Genomic DNA, 8,055 nt, shown 5'->3' with positions numbered 1-8,055 from the left:
GGAAAGAGTGTCCCTTTGATGACCTTGATCTGGAATTCGATGTGCATCTTAATAGGTAGACCTCTTCATTTCACCAAAGATGAGTTTATGAATTTTAGAGTGGCTTTGCTATTGGGCATCACCATGACCCTTTTTCCTTAAAGAGTTTCCCATACATGAAAGACTATACAACTAGGGTGACAGTTCCTCCACATTGTACTAGTGCTACAATTATCTCTATACAATTCAGATTAACTATTTTGGTGTCCTAGGGATAGTCATCTTTTGTGGGTAGATCCTCCTGATCATCCTCATCATTGGATACAACTTCAATGTAGTGTATTTTTCATTTATCAAGGCATCTATACCCAAGCTCCCATGGTCCCTTAGAATTGAAGCATAATTTATTCCTTCATAGCTCTTGTCTAGTGGCTGGCTTTGTCTAATTAAGGTTTCTTTGGTAGAGATTTTCTATCTTTGTCCTTTAGAAATATCGACAGTTTGGAGTGTAAGTAACCTTGAGAGGATGATGTCAATGATAATGCCATGCTCTATGCCTTTTTTATGGCTTCTAAAAGGATGGAAGGATTGGAACCTTTTATCTAACCCCTTAGTGGTTCTATCAGTTCATCCATGAAGAGCACTATCTATCTCATTTTCAAAAATGTGTGCAACCAAAATAGAGAGTTTATAAAATTCTATGATGTACTATTTGATCAATCCAAATTTCCTTAGTTGTGCTAATCCTTGAAATTAAATTTTAGATCTTTACCATCAAATCGATCTGTCAATCTTTTAGAGAATTTTAAAAAAGTAGTTATTTAGTCATGCCCTAGTTTGATGGTGCCATGATGTCACCATTCATGCACCACTCCTTCCAAATATAGTGCTTCAAATTTGATTACTTCCTCTTCTAGTATTGGATTAAATTGAAAGTATGTGTTGGCCTTCATTACTCATGTTTGAGCAAATATGTGTCTAGATCTATCAAATGGTGATAAATTTACCTTACTCAACTTCCTCTAGAGATTATCATTAAAATGTCCTTAGTTTCTACCTCTAGAGTATCTTAGTCTGAGTTCCATGTAATCTTTGTAGGATATATCCTCCTCCAAATTTGCATTCTTCCAGTCTTCTTTCAACTGTCCTTGAACTTCCTTTCCTTCATGCGGTACCTTTGTTTGTGGAGGAAAAAAGGACATGGAAGGTCGAGAGTGTGTTGGATGAGGGTTTTCCTTACTTGATACTGAGTCCATGATATGACCATTTTGTTCACTGGATATTTTATTATCTTCCAATTTCCTAAGATGTTCTTTCATAAGTTATTGAGTATCATTGATCTGTGCCTGATTCCTCGAAAGATCTCTTAGTAGTGCCATGAGTTCAATAGTAGTGGGTTCTTGTTTTACCATTTTATCAACTTAATGGGATCTTCTTCTCTTTTGGCTATAAACTTTCATTCACTATCCACAGGATGGCAGGATGATTTACTTTGATACCATTGTAATGTTCTTTTTCAACTACATCTTCTCTGAAACAATCTTTCTCCCATCAGTCACTATCAATGTCAACTAATGGAGCAATTGTGAAAGTCATATGGTTTAGTGAGGAAGAAGTACAACTAGAATAGGATATTGTACGGTGCCAAATGGAGGATATATGTTTAGGGAAAGAGATCATACAATGCAGGTCATACGATGTGGTGTTGGTTGATAGAGGATGTTCATATGGTAGGTCGATGTCCATATGGTAGGCCACAAAATGTCGTAGGGTAGTGATGCACAAAGAATATAGTCTTGGCCATATGGTAATAGAAGGGAGATATGAGGACCGTATGGTTTTGTGAGATGATGATGTACTTCTTGGTGTGGATCATATAGACTAGTAGCAAGGAGAGACTGCATGTGGAAAATACACAAATTTGATTCAAAGTTATTATTAATATTGAATATAGTTGAAGTAACTAGATCACTACGAAAAAAATGACTCTAGAAGACAATGATATTAACAAACAAGATTAATTCTCTAATTCACCAAATCCAAGCCAAGAAGTATACAAATAGAATAGGGTAAGGGTTGAATCCCACCGAAACCAAAAAGCCAGATAGGGAAGATCTTTCACTTTTGAAATGGAAAATAATAGAGAATCCCAATGATAATTTACAATGCCAAGAATAATAAACCAAATCGCATACCAACTACTACCTATATGTCATGCTTAAATACCCGTTGGGGAATCCTTTTTGAAGGTGTAAAAAGATAGCCAATGGTAACACCTACCTATGGAAACAATTAAATAAAAAATCAATTGACACATTAAAAAAGGTTTTATTTATTTATTTATATATACTAAATCAATTGACCCATTAAAAAAGGTTTTATTTATTTATTTATTTATTTTATGACAGGAACATTACATTGTAGTGCTAACAAACAAAACAATAGGAAGATAAGAAGAATTCTCATCTTCTACTTGCAAGGGTTTATTTTCAGCCATAAGCTGACATAGTCCTTTACTACAAACTAACTTGTTAGGTCATATTTCCATATAATATTCTTGAATCTTAGCAATCCAATTTTCTCTTTTAGTACCAAAATCATGGTGTTCCAGAATAGTCTTGATAGTAGTTTCTAGAACTAAAGCAATGACTTGAAATTCAAAGTATAGAACTTGAAATGCTTCACTACTTTAACAAAAAAAAAGCATGTTTTTCCATTTGTCTATATTTCAATTGATGAGCCTTCAAAGGAAAACTCATGAATGAAATTGGTGATTCAATACCTTCATCATTTTTTTTGCATTAGAATAGCATAAAGAATATGTTCTGAAGCATAAATGTACATGATGAATCTTTTTGTATAATCAAGATATACTAACATAGGAGCATCTACTATAACATCTTTGATTTCTGAAAATGCCTTTCTTCCTTCTTGATTCCAATGGAAAGAATTATTTCCTTTCATCATTTCAAAAATGTGATGAGTCTGTCCAACAAAATATGGTACAAACCTTCTTAGAAAATTCACCTTTCTAAAGAAAGAATGAACATGCTATGTTGTTTGCATCTTTCTAGGACTTCTCAAAGATGAAGTAAATGATCTTGACATTTTTGGAGTAAACAATCAAATAGTCCAAGCATACAACACTATCGTCATTGATAAGACTATCAAAGGAAAGATCCATTGCTCGTTGAAAGGTTGCTCCAGCATTGATAAGACCAAAAGGCATCCCTCGATATGCAAATGTTCCTCATGGGGTAGTAAATATTGTTTTATATTGATCATCTTCACAAACCTCAATTTGATCATAACCTAAAAATCCATCTAACATAGATAACATTTCGAAACTAGTAACAACATGTAATACTTGGTCAATGATTGGTAGTGGATAATTATCCTTGATATGCCTAATTGAGATTATGAAAATCCACACATATGCGAACCTCCCATTCTTCTTTCTAATAGGAACTATATTAGCTACCCAAGACAAATGATGACTAGGAAAAATAATACCTACTTCAAGCATTTTTTGGATTTCATCCAGAATGGTACCCAAAATCTTGGGATTGTATTGTCTCTACTTTTGGTGGAAAGGAGTCATGCCAAACTTAAGAGGAATATCATGTTGCACTTATTTCAGGTGAAAAGACTTCACATATTCATAATAATAATCTAAGTCATCTTTATACTCATGAAGTAAGGTGGTGAATTTTTCCTTCTCCTCCTCCATGCACAAATTACCAATGTTAACTAGCTTTGGATCTTCTTCAGTTCCAATGTTGTATTTCTCATATTGCTCCAAAGATATCATCCTTGTCTTTTGTTGTTCCTTAACATATCTATTATGCTTGTCAAAAAAAAATTCAAAATAAATCAAACCTTTGGGAATCTTATTTCCTTTTAGCTGAATAACTTCATGACAAATTTTAGGATCTATGTCAAAAATTACTTCATTCGAGCTATTTTCACATCCCTCAAAGTACACATCATCAAAACCCTCCTTAGATTCAATAAAATTGATGATCTAAGTATCACCATTAAAAACTTTCAAATTCTCACAATTATATGGAATACTTGGTTGATAAATGAATTGTATTTCATATATGTTATCTTCAAAATCTTGATGAGGAAGTAACAAGGTTGCTAAAATAGCAAGTGATTCAGCCCTATTGTTTAACTCTCTAGGAATTACTAAAATATCGAAAGAAACTTGCTGTAATTTCAAACTAAATCATGGTAATATCTAAGTCAATCATTTCTTTCTTGATATTGACCCTTGACTTGGCATACTACCAACTCAACATCTCCCTTTACATGAAAATTTTGGATTCCTTTGGCTTGCACCATGTTCAAACCCAATATCAAGGTTTGATTTTCAGCCATGTTATTGGTATTAGGAAATTACAATTTGTAAGAAAAAGGGAAAAACTCACCTTCACATGAAATAAACACAACTCCAACACCAAATCCCATAGAAGCACAACTTGTGGACATTACAATCATGTTTTTTATTAGTGACAGACACTTATTCAGATGGATAGTATCTATTGAGCTTATTGTACAATTAACAATGTTAACCAAGCATTTTAGGCTTTATCGAGTTCTATAGTTGCTACTAAGTTCAAGGAACAGTATGTAGTTTGCACCAAGCAGTTTCTAACATGATGGTTATCTGTAGTGTAAAACAAGTCTCTTAGTGTTTACCGAGTTCCTTAGTGCAAACCAAGTTGTGCAGTGCTTACCAAGTTTGTGGTTATATTGATATGAATCTAGTGTTGACTAAGCCACTGAATGTTAATCAAGTGATTCAGTTTATACCGAGCTTGTTGTGATAGCATTGATCGAGCTATGTAGTGTGAATCAAGTGATTTAGTTTATGTGCCAAGTTTCACTATATTTAATGAGTCACTAGTGCAAACCAAGTTCAAACTACTTGGAAATGATCAATATAGATTGAATTTCTATGTCTATCAAATGCATGATGATGTCAAGAATTGACAATGGATGCCAAGTATTAGAACCTCACCGAGCTAGTCTTTAGAACCTGAGTTCTTGTAGTTGAGCTTACTTTGTATATTTTGTGTAAACTTGTATTGTAGCTAACTTTGTTGATTTGTAAAATGGATTGGTATATATGGAATCTAACTGATAGAGAAGAGAAGAAGTGTGAAATACAAAAGGCTATAGTAATATAAGGAGCATCAATGATTTATCTATCACAGTAAGGTGATCATTACACTCAAAGGAATTTCATTTAGCAAACCAAGTTTCAAATTAGAGATCAGCCACTATTTCATCCTAACAGGTGGAATGAATTGTGTAAAAAATCACATGACAACTAGAGACACTACTAGAAGATGTTTCATTTTTACAGAACTTGGTCATCTTGCCAAGAATTGTATGAATACGAGAAGAATTGAAGATGAAAAGAAGGAAAAGGTTGATAACATCATAAAGTAGATGAGACAACAATGGATTCCAAAATATTATAAGAATGAAAGTCTAAGAAATAATGAATATGTCACTCAATAATTGTGTCACTCAAGCATTTCCACTTGATCTCTTGCAAGGAGAACTAGAACTAGGATTCTGAAGAAGACATCTCACATCTGTTCCAGTCAGCAGAATGAAAGATCCATATCAGAATTCAAGATGCAAAGGGATCACCAAGCATTCAAAAAGATGGCAATCATTACTAAGTGAGGTTAGGTTGCAAACGTTACTAAATGAGGTTAGGTTACAAGACTCTATCAAATAAGGTTGGGAGCTACTAAAATTGTTGTGTGGACACTGAGTCATGGATGACTTTGTCAAGCACTTAATGCAAGAGAAGTGGAAGATAGTTTGTCATTTGAGCGAACAATCATACTAGGTATTTATGGTGATTGAAAGGAAAAATTTGATAAAAAGGGAAAAATTGAAGTCATTTGTCATTGCAAATTTTTCAAAGTTATTTGTGCAAAGCAATTTCTAAGCATCTGAGCAATCTAAGAAAATTATTGTTGAAGATTTCTACATATTTGAAAACCCTACCAAACAAATAGAATCCTCTAGAAAAATGACTAAGAAAGGGTCAGAGATGTTAGTTTGAGGCGTGGAATGGAAGGTACTAGACTTTAAGCTGAGTCTAGCTATCGCAAAAACCCTAGATCCAACTAGAGATCAATCAAAAATTCCATCCAAGGTATTGTTAATTAATGAAATTCATCCACATTTTTGGTGTGCTATTCAAGATATTGGAACTCTAAAAATTAATGAATCCTTGTGAGAATTGTATGTAAATGGTGTTAAAATTGGAGCATCAACACCTTGAAGCAAAGGGTTTTAATCATATTTCACACATGCCAGGAGACTTTCAAATCAAATGGATAAGATTTATTCTCAACCATGTGCATAATGGGCAATTGTGGTTGGAGAAATGTATTTTGATAACCAAGAAGATGATCCATAGGATCACTCGTCTTCCTGTGTTGACAAAAGATAAGATGACCAAAACCCTAAGTCGGGTTGAGCTAGAAAAGAAAACCCTAGCCAAGTGGGATGGAAGGGGAATGAAGATCAGTTGTGTTGTAGAAACAAGTTTTGAATACATGTCATTACACACAAAATAAATAGCTCAAGAAGACTCAACAACATATCATGCGAAGCAGTGGATCTCGCATACAAAGTGGTCAAGAATAACTTGTCACTTGGCCCTACCGAGTTGATGTTGAATTAGTTAAAAAAAAATATGGAGAGTATAAGAACTTCAAAGAAAAATCCTTGTAAATTTGATTCACTCTTAACTTGTTTATTTTTCTAGGTGCAAAAGTTTTTCCCATCTAGAGGTACAACTGTATGGAGGAAGGATGTACCTATTATTTATCAAATTAATGAATATATATAAAAAATGGGAGAAAACTATGTTAGTATTATGGATAACTACTTTGATGCATTCAAGGAAAATATTTCTAAGGTATGAGACAAGGACTACAGAGGAGCAGAAGCAAGTTGAAGACATGATAATGTCTAAGATGGGAAAATTGAAATATTCTCTAGACCAACTTGTTTAGCAGATTTCGAGTGATTTTATGGAGAAAATCAAGACAAGATGGGAGCACACTATGAAAACTACTAAATACATATATGAGTAGACCCTAAGGCAACTCATGTCAAGCTTGAATGAAAAAGAGGTGAAAGATTCCATCAAGAAGAATGAAGAAAAACTTATATTGAGATTCAACACTTGTCTGATATCGATCAATGACATTAAACATGTGGTAAGGAATGCCACCAACACATGGAAGAAAATTTACAATCTTCATAAATAGAGAAATTTTATTGTTAATGTCAGTGACAAGGATGATGATGACAAGGAAGAAGAAGGAAATAAAGATGAAGAGGAAACATATAATGACATTATTGATAAGGAAGAGGGACAAGAAGCTACTGAGGAAGATTTACCTGAAGTTTAGAACATTGAGGAGATCGACCCAGAGAAGATTGCAGCAATGGTCATAGCCTCATGTCCTCATTCTCTGAATGAAGCATTCAAAACATCAAGCTTAGAGAAAGCTACTATAGAATTGATTGTGTCAAACATTCTAAATGCATGCACTCAATCAATTTTTGCACATGTTTAGCTCAGTACTTCATTAACACAAGTGACAAGCACTTCATCTATCAAGAAGTCAACACCTCCTCCTCCATCAATTTTTGTTACATGAGGTATGTCTTCAATAAGTTTTGTATCTATTCTTTTTGCCAGTCCTACTATTTCTACCATTGTTTCCATTCCCAACATGCAATTATTAAGTGCAAGGATAGTTGAGACCAAGCCTCAACTGAGTACAAATTTTTTGAGTAAAGGAAAAGAGAAGGAAGAAGAAATTGATCTTGATGAGGAGATTGTTATTATGAATTAGGACATCTCTAATCTTAATCCTAATTAGATGCATATATTTGGAGAGCTACTTTAGAAGAAAGCTAAGCAATAGAGGCTTAGAGAAGAAAGAAATAAAGAATTTGAAGTGATTGAAGATGCAAAGAATATTCTAGCAGAGGCACTCAACACAGAGGTTGACACTTCTCAACCAA

The sequence above is a fragment of the Cupressus sempervirens genome, chromosome 6 (genome assembly GCF_028749045.1).
Source record: "Cupressus sempervirens isolate cs-2001-9-10 chromosome 6, ASM2874904v1, whole genome shotgun sequence".
NCBI classification, from domain to species: domain Eukaryota; kingdom Viridiplantae; phylum Streptophyta; class Pinopsida; order Cupressales; family Cupressaceae; genus Cupressus; species Cupressus sempervirens.
Note: the sequence above shows the minus strand (reverse complement) of the source record.